At 35.9% G+C, this 12,937-nt stretch overlaps 1 protein-coding gene across 4 annotated transcripts in view; it reads right to left on the reverse strand.

Moving 5' to 3' along the window:
* LOC131690627 (b(0,+)-type amino acid transporter 1-like) overlaps positions 1 to 10,091 on the reverse strand; it is a 41,795-nt gene extending 31,704 nt beyond the window's left edge. The window contains exon 1 of one of the 4 annotated variants that reach the window (XM_058976549.1): positions 10,001 to 10,091. The gene's annotated coding sequence lies outside the window, so the exon portion shown is untranslated. Of the gene's footprint in view, positions 1 to 9,324; positions 9,474 to 9,880 lie in introns of those variants that run through there. The other 3 variants (XM_058976548.1, XM_058976547.1, XM_058976550.1) reach the window with 3 other exon arrangements.
* Between the last annotated feature and the right edge of the window lie 2,846 nt (positions 10,092 to 12,937).

Genomic DNA, 12,937 nt, shown 5'->3' on the forward strand with positions numbered 1-12,937 from the left:
TGATCTAAAAGTGTTGTACATACATGTAAATAGGGTTGTATACTATTTTGTTGCTAACTGTTGTAAATAGTTCGTCCAATTATTTAAAATGTAGTATTTTGTTTGTATAGTTGTTTTGTATATATAAATTTGATTTGTACATATTATGTTTGAATTTTTAATTTGTTTATTTATTATTTTAATATGTTTGTAAAGTCTAATTATGGTTTCGCGCGTTGTAAATATGTTGTAAATATTGTTTGTAGAGTTGTGTGTTACCTATTCACGAATCTCTTTGAGCCGAGGATGATTTTTCAGAAGAATTTAATTTAAAAAAATGTAAAATCACTTCGCACTTTCACATTTTTTTCACCGGAGTAGTGGATAGTGTAACCATTGGTTCCATTGCTTAGGTTTCTGGTGTAAATATTATTTGTTTGTCTTTAGAACCTTCACGTTTTCTGTACTAAATACACAACAACAGTAAGCAGGGTAGTGAAAGGGTGCGTACCGCTGTAAGCTGTCAGATCGTCTCAGTGGGTAGGTGAACCACCCCTTATGGAGACGCGAGATACTGAAAATTACAAATGGTTTTCGGATAAAAATTGGAGGGAAATGCATTTCAAAATTGTATAAAAGGACCTGTAGTGCATAACTCTGGTCTCTTTTAATATCAGGCGTCCGTGTGCTGAAGTTTAACTGGTGAAGTGTAGTATACCCCCCCCCCCTCTGGGGCGGGAAGTTTGTTTAAAGTGTATCGATTCGTTCAGGTATTTAAAGTTTTACTCTGAAGAATCGATTAGATTATTTAGCAACTTTGCGTTGCCATATTCTTCACCAGGACCTCTTAGTGCCTCTTAGCGCGACTTCAAATCATCCAGCACACGGTTCGGCTCGCGAATCCGGGAGGATTCCGCGCTTAACACGTTAAGGATCACCGTACGTCATCTGGCGCTGCGCGCCAACAATTCACACCCTCGGGCAAAGGCCCTCAATCGAAAAGGAGGGTCCCCTCTCGGTGTTGGCCATTGCGGTTAGCCGCGGTCACGCCGATGCTCGCCAAGGAGGGAAGACGCCTGCCTGCATCCAAGCCAGCAACGCCCGCTGGTCCGTCCAACTGCAGTCTAGATCACCATCGTACCGTGGCCTTCATCCGGCCAGTTTCGCCGACGTCCGCGAGGGGATCTCGCCCGTCGGCATCGTTAGCGTCGCAACGCCCGCCAGCCGAAGCAGCAACAGTACGGTACGTTTGGTGAAAATAATAGTGTACACTCCACAGTAATATTGTAAATTACACCCCACACCCACACTACAAATACTCACAAATAAAAAGTGTATAAGAAAAGTGAATGTTCTTAGATCTTTGTTCTTGATCCGCGTAGCCCTTGATTACCCGGTAGCTAGCCGACCCTGCGATACCAGCAATAGAGTCGGTTCTGCCGTAGAGCCTTGTAGAATCGTTAGGTAACAAGTTGGCAATAATTTCAAATTATTTTAAGTTAAAATTCGCAACTTTTTTTTTATTGTTCAATATTCCAACGTGTTAAAATGGATGAAACTTTTTGTACATTGATAAAACACTGAAACAAAACAATTTTAGCAGTTTTAAAAGTTTTCAGAATCTTTTATTCTAGTTGGACACAAATTATACGAATTTTGGTTACTCGAATTTTACAGTACATTGAAATACTTTGTATAATACTAATTAACATCTATTTAACAATGAGTATCTTTCCAGAATTAGTTTAAACAAACATTTGAATGAAAAGCATTGACATCAATAACTTAATGTGGGTGAACATGCAGATTATCAAAGTCACCCCGGAACACGAAAACGGACTTCAACTTGAAATCATTTTTGAAAAAATAGCTGTAAACGGGCAATTTTTGGTAAAACCATTCAATCTTGTTCTCCATACATCAGTACAAGGTTTAAAAATATTAAACTCGAAAAAAATGTGTTGCGTCTAAAAATATGTAATGATTACTTCGAAAAATGATCAATGTCACCCCGGTTTACGGTATTCACTTCTTGATTCTGGATTTTTTAGAACAGTGCGGTCAACTTTGGCTGTTACAGAAACCATCCTTTCCAGTTGGTTCAAATACTGAAACAAAGCTATTTATCTCTTTTTACAGTCAAAGTATTCGAAAACTTGCAGGTTATTTGTCTTTAAAACTGTTTTAATCTTGTTACAAGTCATACACGACTGTGGTCACAAATGGTTGTAAGAAGTGAGAATGCTCCCAGTGAAATTGTATTCACATTATGTTTTCTTTACAGGACATTCTACGTGAAGTTTATCTCTCGAGAAGATAAATGAAGAGACCACATCAAGCACAAGTGGCATGTTACATTGACGACTTTCTAATTGAGGAACATGCTAGTGCCGGTGTCTACTGTCATGAGATGGGATTGTATCATTCACTAGATAGATACCGCACAATATTTTAACCAGATATGGTCGCGCTTATGTGTAAGGTGGGTCGATTGTTCAACAGGGCTTTTCCAGAAAAGTTAAAAATCAGGGTTAATGAAGACCTTCAACTCCGATGACTCATGGTCCCTGCTAGTGATCACAGGCCCAACTCAAATTCAATTATCACATAGCTATCATTCATCACACTGAGTAATTTCTTTGTGAATCGGGCTACGGCATCTCATATCATCGATTAGTGACGCAATTTCGTTTCGAAGGTATCGGTTTTCTTTACATATACGAAATTGTGTTTAGATGATAGAAACATGCGTGAGTTTCTAGTCTACTGTAGCACAGAGAACAGACATATAAGCTAGAACAAACTTTTCCGAAAAACCTGTGTAAACATTTAAATGAAAATACGTTGAAAATCACCCTCGCATACAGGTTCGTATGCGTGAGTTACCATTATATCCAAGTTTGCACACAAGCCGCGTATAGCGATTGCTGGCCGATCGAAGCGTCGGCTAGTGGCAAGTTGCTACTTGCTGTTTTCATTTCAAAGCTACAGTTTTATTTCTTACACAAGTTGAAAATTTTACTTGTATGTCAGTTCTCAGTGAATGTAGTGGAGAGATTTTTCTCGCAGGTGATGCGAACTATTCGTTAGTTTGAGTTACCTGTAGTTTGCTTTTGCATCGTTATATTTTTACTCTTTTCATTCCAATTTCTTTCCTCCTCCTACTTCGTTTTATTTTCCAATCAGGAAAATGGTGAGATGGTATGGCCAGGCATAAATCCCAGACCACATTCGGCGAACGTTCCCTTTAAGCCAATCCATTCTGATTCCGGATTTCTTAACACTTTAACAGTTTTATCAACATGAATCAATTAGAGCCTATGTTAAATGAATGAATTGACTAAATAATGTAAAGGGTTGTTTGGACGACACGACCGCAGTCACATTAAAAATGCAGCTATATTCTAGAGCTGTTTTTCAACGCATCATATTTAACATAAACGTCAAAGAGAGAAAATCCCTTGGAAAAATTTCCTTGTTATTTAAAAATTTATTTAAAAGCTAAAGTACACGGAAGAAACGCTGTAGAAAATTACTTAGTGGGCCGATCCTTATCAAACTTTCAAGCAACAAAATTTAACCATTAGTAAGCTTTTGGCATATTTATTTCATTCAACTTCAATACCATTACGGGATTTCTAGTTAACTGAATGTCGTTAAAATCCATCGGCAGCGGTGGGTAGCCGCTGTAGACACAGCCACCACCTTACACAATGTATGCAAACCCGCTACGGCTGTAAGTGCAGTGACAATAGTCTAATAAAAATCTATCCCGGCATTCGAAAGGCAAACAGAGATGAACAGCAGCAATCATCATTGCAGGCGTGGCTTTTCTTTTGTCGGTTAGGTTAGGAGGGACAAGTCTGTCTTTGCCAAGAGACATGCTGGTGAACTTGAGTGATTCGGCAAATTTTTTTAGCGCAGAAAGTTTCGAAAAATAGTTTTTTTGCCATGAATCAAAATTTTGAGGGTATACAACATTTTTCATACATTATTTTGTGTTGAATTTGATGAGATCTACAACCTATAGTAGACCACTTGCAAAGTACAAAATCACTGTAGCACCGTGTTATAAGAATCCGGACCGACCATCACGTTTCACCGGCACGGAAGACTAAACCTTTTCTAGATCAACGAGATCATTTTGACTCAAGAGCAATTTTTTAAAAGAGTGTAGAATTTTTTGCAGGAAGCATTTTTCAAAAGATAAAATATTCGATTACTGTATTTTATACAGCAAACTGAGTTATATTTAATGAGGACGTCCGCACGGAAAAATATACACCAAAGAATGTTTTTACATTTTTCACAAAACATTATGTTAAAAAATTAAAATACCAAGCACCATTTTTTTTTTATTTCTCGACTTTTGTCAATAAAAGCCTATGGAGAAACTATCAGTAAAAAAGTTTCTCTAATAATAACTTTAACATGTTTTTAAATTTCAGGGAGATTGAGATTGAAGAGCGCAGAAGCTTTCGAGATATATAGAACAATTAACAAGACCTATTAGTTTGTAATTGTAATTGTTTATTGAGGGCTTTAACCAAATGCTATTATTTTGTTCCAAGGCGTTATTCGGAATTATTTGAAAGCTACAAGAAAACAATGAATCAACTATAGGGTATGATTACACTATATACACGCAGAAGAATCAGGCCTTTTTGAATCAACAAAACGTTTAGTTAAATCCAAAACGTCCCGAAAGACTGTTTCAAACTGAAGTGGGCGTTTCTTGAAAGTATGTATTTGGTTTAGTTCAACAAATACTTCTTTTTGCCTTTTAAATAGAAACATTGTTGAATCAAAATAAACTTTGTTAGATCTAACTGATTCCTTTGTTAAAAACCAACAGAATCTTTGTTTAATTTCAACTAAATTTGGGTTGTTCTCTCCTTTGATTAATGCCAAAGATTTGCTTTTGTTTCTTCGAACTTATTTGTTCGGTTAAACTTATCATGATTTTGTTGTTTCAAACGAAATATTTGTTGAAACTATTGAAATGCCAACAAATGAATTAGTTGGTAATTGCATCTTGTTTATCACTATATCAAATGGGATAAATAACAAACCAAAATTTGTTTATAGTTTATATGCGAATAACTTATGAAAAGATCGAAATGAAACGGAAAGCTTGTATTTGTTGGAACAAAATTTAAAATATTTATGACATTTAGAATCATAATCAATAAAAAGTACAAATAGTATGAATTATAAAAAAATCTAAAAGTCGTTGTTAGGAAAACTTTCATAATGATGGCTTTTCCATGATCCGAACACTAAAAAAATCTTTTTCGCGTTTTAAACGGTAATCGTTTGATTACTGATGATGGAGAAATGTGAATATTCGAAATATCTCGAAAACTATCACATTTTCGAATTTGAAATGACATTTAGAATTATATTTTATAATAGAATTATAGTTTTATCTGTCAGTTTGTATATAATTTCAAAACCTCTTTAAACCTTTTCACTGATACGTTCTTCATAATGCAATCACATTTAAAATGTTTCCTCTCTTTTTAGATTTGTTTTTGTGAAAAATGTGACTTTTTTCCAGTGTATGTATTTTTGTGTAGAAATGTTCATTTTCTGTAACTCTCTCGCAGATAGTTTTGCTGTGTGATCGCACTTTGTTTTTGAAAATACTGCATGCAAAAACTTCTACGCCCTTTTTAATTAATGCTCTTGTGTCCAAATGTTTTAATTGTCGGAGGAATTCATGGAGATGCCGTATCTTTTGTCTATGTTATCAACTGTCAGATTGGACAATTATTGCAGGTTAAGAGCTCGGTTATTAGGCAAGCGTCACCAGCACAATTTGCAAATAACATCATTAAGACTAGAGACAGGTCGAGTCGAGATATTTTATATGCAGACGTCATGCCGATCTAGTTGCGTGCAACGAAGATCCGTCACACATTGCACAAAAAGATACTAAGCACGTTCGCTTATAATCGCATATATGGCAAACCCTGAAAGGTTGATTTGATGTATGACCATCATTTTAATCCAATGATTTGTGAAGGAACAAACGTGTATCAGAGATATGTTTGACTCAGCAAATCGTCGCTGTTGTGCTATCTTATGACCAGCGCCATTTTGCACATTTCGAGAAAAACGATTTTTAAAGTTTGTGATTGAATATCTTGAAACCTATAAATGGTACACACTTAATTTGAATTACTGGGTACAGTAAAATTTTGCTGGGGTTTTGAACAGCAAACCGTTCGGTAATCACTTCAGTAAAACAATTCGGTTACCGAACTCTCCGCAATCCGTTCTATCCAAAGGTCAAAAAATACTGGTCAGTCAGCAGTTTCCTCTGAAAATGGAGACTTGACAAATGATTTGCTGTACCTGTTTTGTAAGTTTTTGACGAGGTTCGGTAATGTTGGTACAATTTTGCCGAACAATCAGTCAGTATTCTACTGAATAATGTTTATGTACAGAAGTGCTGATAAATTCAGTGAAAAATATTGCGGGTTTCAGCAAATGTTTCAAAAAATTACTGAAAATCGCTAAAAAATGAAAACTATACCGCAAATTTTTAAACAATTTGCGGACAGCTCCGTAAAAATATCACTTTACTGAGCAAGTCGTCAAAAGAAATTACCGAACAGCTTTTGGCTGGCTTAGTGTGTACAAACAATTCAAAGAAGACAATTAATGCTTCTATCTATTCTGTATTAATCTCTCAAATATTACGAAGATCGGTTGTCTATGTTGCGAGTTTTTACTATAAATGTAAACAAAAGTCGCACTCACACGTGTCATAAGCGTGTATTGATGATAAAATTTGTATGGCGTGTCATAATCGTGCATGGAAAATATTCCATAGAAAAAAACATCAATTATTAACTTTTATTCATATCTTTGGCTTCATTTGGTCTATAAACAACCGGTGAGATGCATTTTGAAGGAAATGAGTCAGGGAACCTAGAAAAGATAGTTATTTTTGGTTACAATGTTGCCAAATATGCTATATTTCCAGTTGAAAACTTAAACTGTGTTTTTCTCACAATTTGCGTATTTTTCTTTTGAAAATGAGTATACCGTTGTGTTTCACAGATAGTTTTACACTTAAAAACACCTTATACATCAAGATAACTTGAGCCAATCCCCAGACACAGTCATTTGAAGCAAAAAATTAAAAATTTCTCAGCACGTTTCTCGCTATATCTCAGTTACCAAGCAGAATGTCAAAATTCTGAAAACGCCACTTTGTAGAGATTTGTTTGACAAGTAATGTAGCATATCTAACTCAGTTTACCGCAAAATGGCGTTTGTCATAAGATAGCACAGCGACGAAATGGCAATGTTTCTTCTACTTTTCAGTCCTCCACACTCCTGTTTTTTTCCTTTTACGAAATGAGTGCAGTAATAGTGCACAGCAATTTTTTACATCTCAAAAGCCCCCCTCTCGTATTGTGACAAACGTCAAATTTCACATCATTTGGACAATTCTAGACCCCCACCCACTTAGATTGAAATTTTTGAACTTGAAATATTGAAAATTGTAATAATTAAACGCCGAAGCGAATGAAACTTGCATTCAAAAATATTGGGAATTCGATGACTATTACATGAAGTGTTAATTATTAATGGATAATTACAAACAAGATGCACCAAGATTTCCAAACTTCGAGAAAAATCGTTGATTAAGCTTTAAAATAAACGCTTAAAATTTGGAGCAGTTTATGAGAATAGAAAAAAAAATATCCAAAAAATAGTAAAGTGAACGTATAAATGTGGGACACCACTTTTTTCACTTAAACTGCCATAACAAATGAACATAACGCACCAGAGCTTCGAAATTTCGAGAAACATCTTTGTTTAAGTTTTAAAGCAATCGCTGAAAATTTGGTGCAGTTTGCTCAAACGAAAAAAAAATTATAAATGTGGGACACACAGTATAACTTTTGAAGTAGTACTCAGAAAATTACAATTCATACCTCTTTCATACCTTAGTATTTGAATGGAAATATTTTTTTTCACGAAAAATACGGGAAAGTGGGGTACTGGGTCATTTTGTCCCCAAAATCCCCTATTTTGAACAATTTTTCTGATATGAATCATACATATTTTGCAGTTTTTCTAATGTGAAAAAATCTTAAAAATCGAGCAATATGCAGAAGAAATGATATATTAAATTTAATAGGAATGACAAAAGTCCCTAAAACCCCAACTGCTCGTAATCGGACAAAGGTCAAGTTCGATTTCTGAGACTTTTTTATATTAGAAAAACTGCAAAATATGTATAATTTGCATCACGGAGCAAAAAAATATTGAAATTAGGAGATTTTGGCGACAAACTGACCCAGTACTCTACTTTCGCGTATTTTTCGAGAAACAAAAATATCTCCATTCAAATACTAAGGTTATTTTATTTAAAATGAGGCATGAATTTTAATTTTCTGAGTGCCGCTTCAAAAGTTATGGCATTTAATATATTTTTCCTCAATATTTTCCCCTAGCACTAAATTCAAAAATTTCAAGCGAAGTGGGCGGGGGTCTAAAATTGTCCAAATTATGTGAAAATTGGCATTTGAGCTTACTTTGACATTTGTCACAATATAAGAGGTGGGGGGGCTTTGAGAATTGAGAATCAATTTTTTTTGCGATGCCCTACAGTAACTAATGGTTCAATTATTCTCACGGCCTTGAGGTTTGTTCGGAACTATATTAATATTAACCTTCTAAGGCATCGCCGAGAGCCCTAAATATTTTCCAAATAATTCCGTTATATGCACACTAAGCTACAGATTGAATTGAAAAACACCCCCTATTCAACCGAAAAGTGACCCAGAAGAAAAGTGTGTGTACAACCTTTCAGTGAATATTTGTTTTTGTGAATCATTATGAAGCATTACCGTGTTTATTCAGAACATTATATTTCATATAAAGGAGACAATGCGACACAAACACATTGGAGAATGTATTACACTTCACTTGAAGTACACAACAAGACCCAAACGTTTAATATAAATTAAGAAAAAAGGGCCCCCAATTAATCTTACCCCAACTAGTCTCGGGCTCCCCTACACTCTATCACTCGCGTTTAAATTGGCATGGTAATTTGATTTGTATATAGTGCAGATTACAACTTCACCGCTCTAACGATACTAAAAAACACGTTCTAGATGTCATTACTGATTTATGATATTAATATCTTCACCAACTCTAGCTCATAGATATGTCGTTCAAATTCAAAACGTTAATGATGGTGTTGTTTAAAATGCTCATAACCTTTTCATCATAACACTGCAATAATTCAATTATTTCTCGGATGTCAAGACTATACGAGATAAAACTCAAAAACTCAGAGCATATCGTCGACGTTACCTAGTGCGTATGAAGGTAATTGGAGACTTCATCACTTGACGAGTCGTGGAAATCTTATGTAGATCATTAATTTTACTGATCTCGTTTATAACTAAAATAATTTAATTTCAAACTTTCGTCTCACATTTCTTCATAAACTTTTGACAGGACAACAAACTGAATGGTAATCAAAGAAGCTCACGACTACCCGTTGAACCAGCACCATATATTCTATTAAAAAGACAATGCCAACTTCCTCAAATCAATGAAACGAAGCTTATCAGTCATTATTTGCCAACCGCACTGAAATCCACCGTTCCTAGATAATACACCCGGTGTTATGATGAGCGTTGCCAAAATATTCTTGTTCCTATCGCGAACTTTAGAACAGCGAAAAAACAGCTGATAAATTAATCACTTCCCATTATATGCGGTGGCCTCACCGGCTTTCAATCAGAACGATTGAACCGCCCAGTCGATGATGATTGTCGCTCACACATGACCTACAAACCATGATCAGCGCGTATCGAAGTGCTAATGACCACTTGAATGTATTCAATCACTGTGTTCCACCTACCACCCTTATCCTCTGCTATCACGTCAATCAATCATTCTATATCTGGCTTAGCACTAACGCACCTTATGTTCTGTACGTTCGCCAGGAATATCCCTTTGCTTTGGACACAAATGCACCAACCTGGACGAAATATGAATCCTCCGCTCCACGTTAGTAGAACTCGTAAACCGTACTGACTTGAGGTTCGTCGCATTTGTCGGCACAGGGCGGTATATTCTGTCTGATAACAAGTCGCCGAGCGAGCACACTATGAAGCTCCTCGTCGCTGATAAACAAACAAGCGTTCGTGATTCCGTCGGGGATCTCGAATGAATTCTGAATGAGCCGTATAATATAGGCTACCTTTAGATTGAGTGAGTACCTTACAGTTAGTAGTTCCCAGTGTGTTGAGAATAAATTTAAGCAACATGTTAGGCGTGCGGGACGTACCTATCGAGCAATTAAAATTAAAATAATGTTGTGCTTATTCTTCCATCGTTCTTGTTCTGCTGAGTTTGGGATAGTCTTATTTATTAGATTATTATGCAGTTTTCACATTTCAAACTTGTGACATCACTTATTGATAGCTTTTCATGAGTTGAGAATTTTTTTGTTTGTTATGGTATCACAATTTGAACTTGACTGGTTGTTTATTTGGAAATAACAAAGGAGTCAATAATCGAACACCCAACTGCGATGGCATAGACGAATACGACAGTTCGAAAGTCAGCAGATTGGCTGACCCATAGCAGTTGGTGACGCAGCAATATGATATAATCAATCAAGGACACGATATTCAAATTCAACAAGCATGCACTAATTTTGTTATGTTTAGAAATTGTAGGGATTGGTTGTAGGGTAGGGTGAAGATCGTATTTCAGTCCTATTAGGGAAGGTGCTGCATTATTTATTTATTTGTGCGGCCTACAATCGATGGAATGCGTATAAATTGAAATCAGCTTATTTGCTTTGTTCCTAAGTCTCGATACTTTTCAATATTACACTTGTCCGAAATAGAAATCACAGGGAAACGTTCGGGAGAAATAATTAAAACGGACTCACTTCGTTAATGGTAGGTATAAGAATGTTGCTTCGACAGCAACCGTTATATTTTTCACTTTCTGTCTCTAATGCATTTGATACTTTTAGTTGGTATTTCTATTAATTGACAACCGTGTTCTACTGTGGTTGTTTACAGTAGAGGTTTATATACATCAGTTCTTCCCTTTTTAGGAAGTTTTTGAATCAAATATATACAAAGACTATTTACATTTAATCTAGTTCTAATTCATATTATTATTCGAAACAAAAACAGCTTATTATTAAATCTAAACAATTCAAATTATTCGACAGAATATACATCTCAAAACTAAAAATCTTTCAATGAATTAAATTTTTACTGATATCGAAATTATCAGTGATAGATAAACACTGGGTCTTCCACCCATTTTCGAAGACGTTTTGAACGTCTCGGATTGCCCCCCGGCAAGTTCGCCGTTGAAGCTTTTCTTTTCGATTTTTCTCTGACCTTTGCCAGATCGTGTTCCGGGAATCCCCGAAACATCTCCTCCTCCGAGCCGCTTCCAGCTCCCATCAAAAGTTCTTCTCCTTCCAAATCGCCTGCGCTTCCCCCGCCTGTATCCGACATCATAACAATATTCGGCCGTGTCTCCGGGTCTCGCTCGTAGTAACGCCTAATCTGATTTCGATGCGCCATTATTGCCACGTTTCCAAGCAACACCTGGAAGGTATTTAATGAAAATTGTTTAAGAAAAGTTGTCTTTACCCATCTATTTGGTTGATGATGATGGTGATTCTTATACCAAACAGTATCCCCTTCCATCAGATCACTCAAATTGTCATTTGACTTCTTGGTGATTGATTTTCGAATCTCTACTCTAATTTCATCATCTGGGGTCTGTGGTACTGATAAATTATTTTTATAATGCTTCTTTGGATTTAAAAGATCAAGCATTGTTTTTGGTTTGTAAAGAAATACTTTTTCTGAGGGTAATTGCCCGTCATTTGTCACAATATTATTCCTATAATTCATTAGGAATAGGTTAATTTGATCCTCCAGATCAACGTCTATCAATTCTGGTTCTAATAAAAACTTTTTTAAAACTTCTTTTGTCGTCCTCACCAGCCTTTCGGCTTGGCCGTTGCTTGAAGGGTTATAAGGAGGACTTTTCATCACCTTAATTCCTTGCTTTTCAAGGAAGGCAACAAAGGAGAACGAATTGAAAGGAGGACCACCGTCTGATACCAGAACATCTGGTAACCCAAATCTCGCAAAATAAGCTACCAATTTCTTCACCACTTTCGCACAATCCGTGCCTTTTTTCATCCATTCTACCTCCAACCACTTTGAGAATGAATCAACAATCAATAAAAAAGTGTGGTGAGAAAAATGAAAAAAATCGATATGAATTCGACTAAAAGGTCTTGTAGTATGTGTCCAATGAGACAAAACCTTTGTCTTTGGCACTACTAGCATGCTACCGCACACTTCACATGTCGTAACATAATTTTCAATATCTTTGTTAATCCCAAACCAGTAAACTTGTTTTCTTGCCAATTGTTTCATTTTAACCATTCCCGCGTGATTGGCGTGCAAAAGCTTAAGTATTCCGCTTTGCATTCGTTGTGGAATTACCACCCTGTTTTGATACAATACGCATCCATCGATTATTTCCAAATCATTTTGATTGGCAAAAACGTCCAAAAAGCGTTTATCTAATTTTTGTGGCCAACCATCACGCAGAAATGTCATAATTTGTTTTAAAAATTTGTCGTCCTTTGACGCATTGGCAATCATAACAAAATCAATTGGGAATTCTCTACTAAAGTTTATACTCCTTACAAACTCTTGATCAATTTCAATGGGAACCGACTGTTCCAAGGGGAATCGCGAACAGAAATCCGCATTGCCCATTTTAGCAGAAGGTCTGTACTGGATTTCGAAATCATAAATGGATAATTCAAGTATATATCTTTGGAGTCTTGTTACAAATATTGAATTTTTGCCTTCTTTGCCGAATATTCCTATCAATGGCTTGTGGTCAGTGTAAGCCATGA

This window comes from Topomyia yanbarensis, chromosome 3 (genome assembly GCF_030247195.1).
Source record: "Topomyia yanbarensis strain Yona2022 chromosome 3, ASM3024719v1, whole genome shotgun sequence".
Taxonomy (NCBI): domain Eukaryota; kingdom Metazoa; phylum Arthropoda; class Insecta; order Diptera; family Culicidae; genus Topomyia; species Topomyia yanbarensis.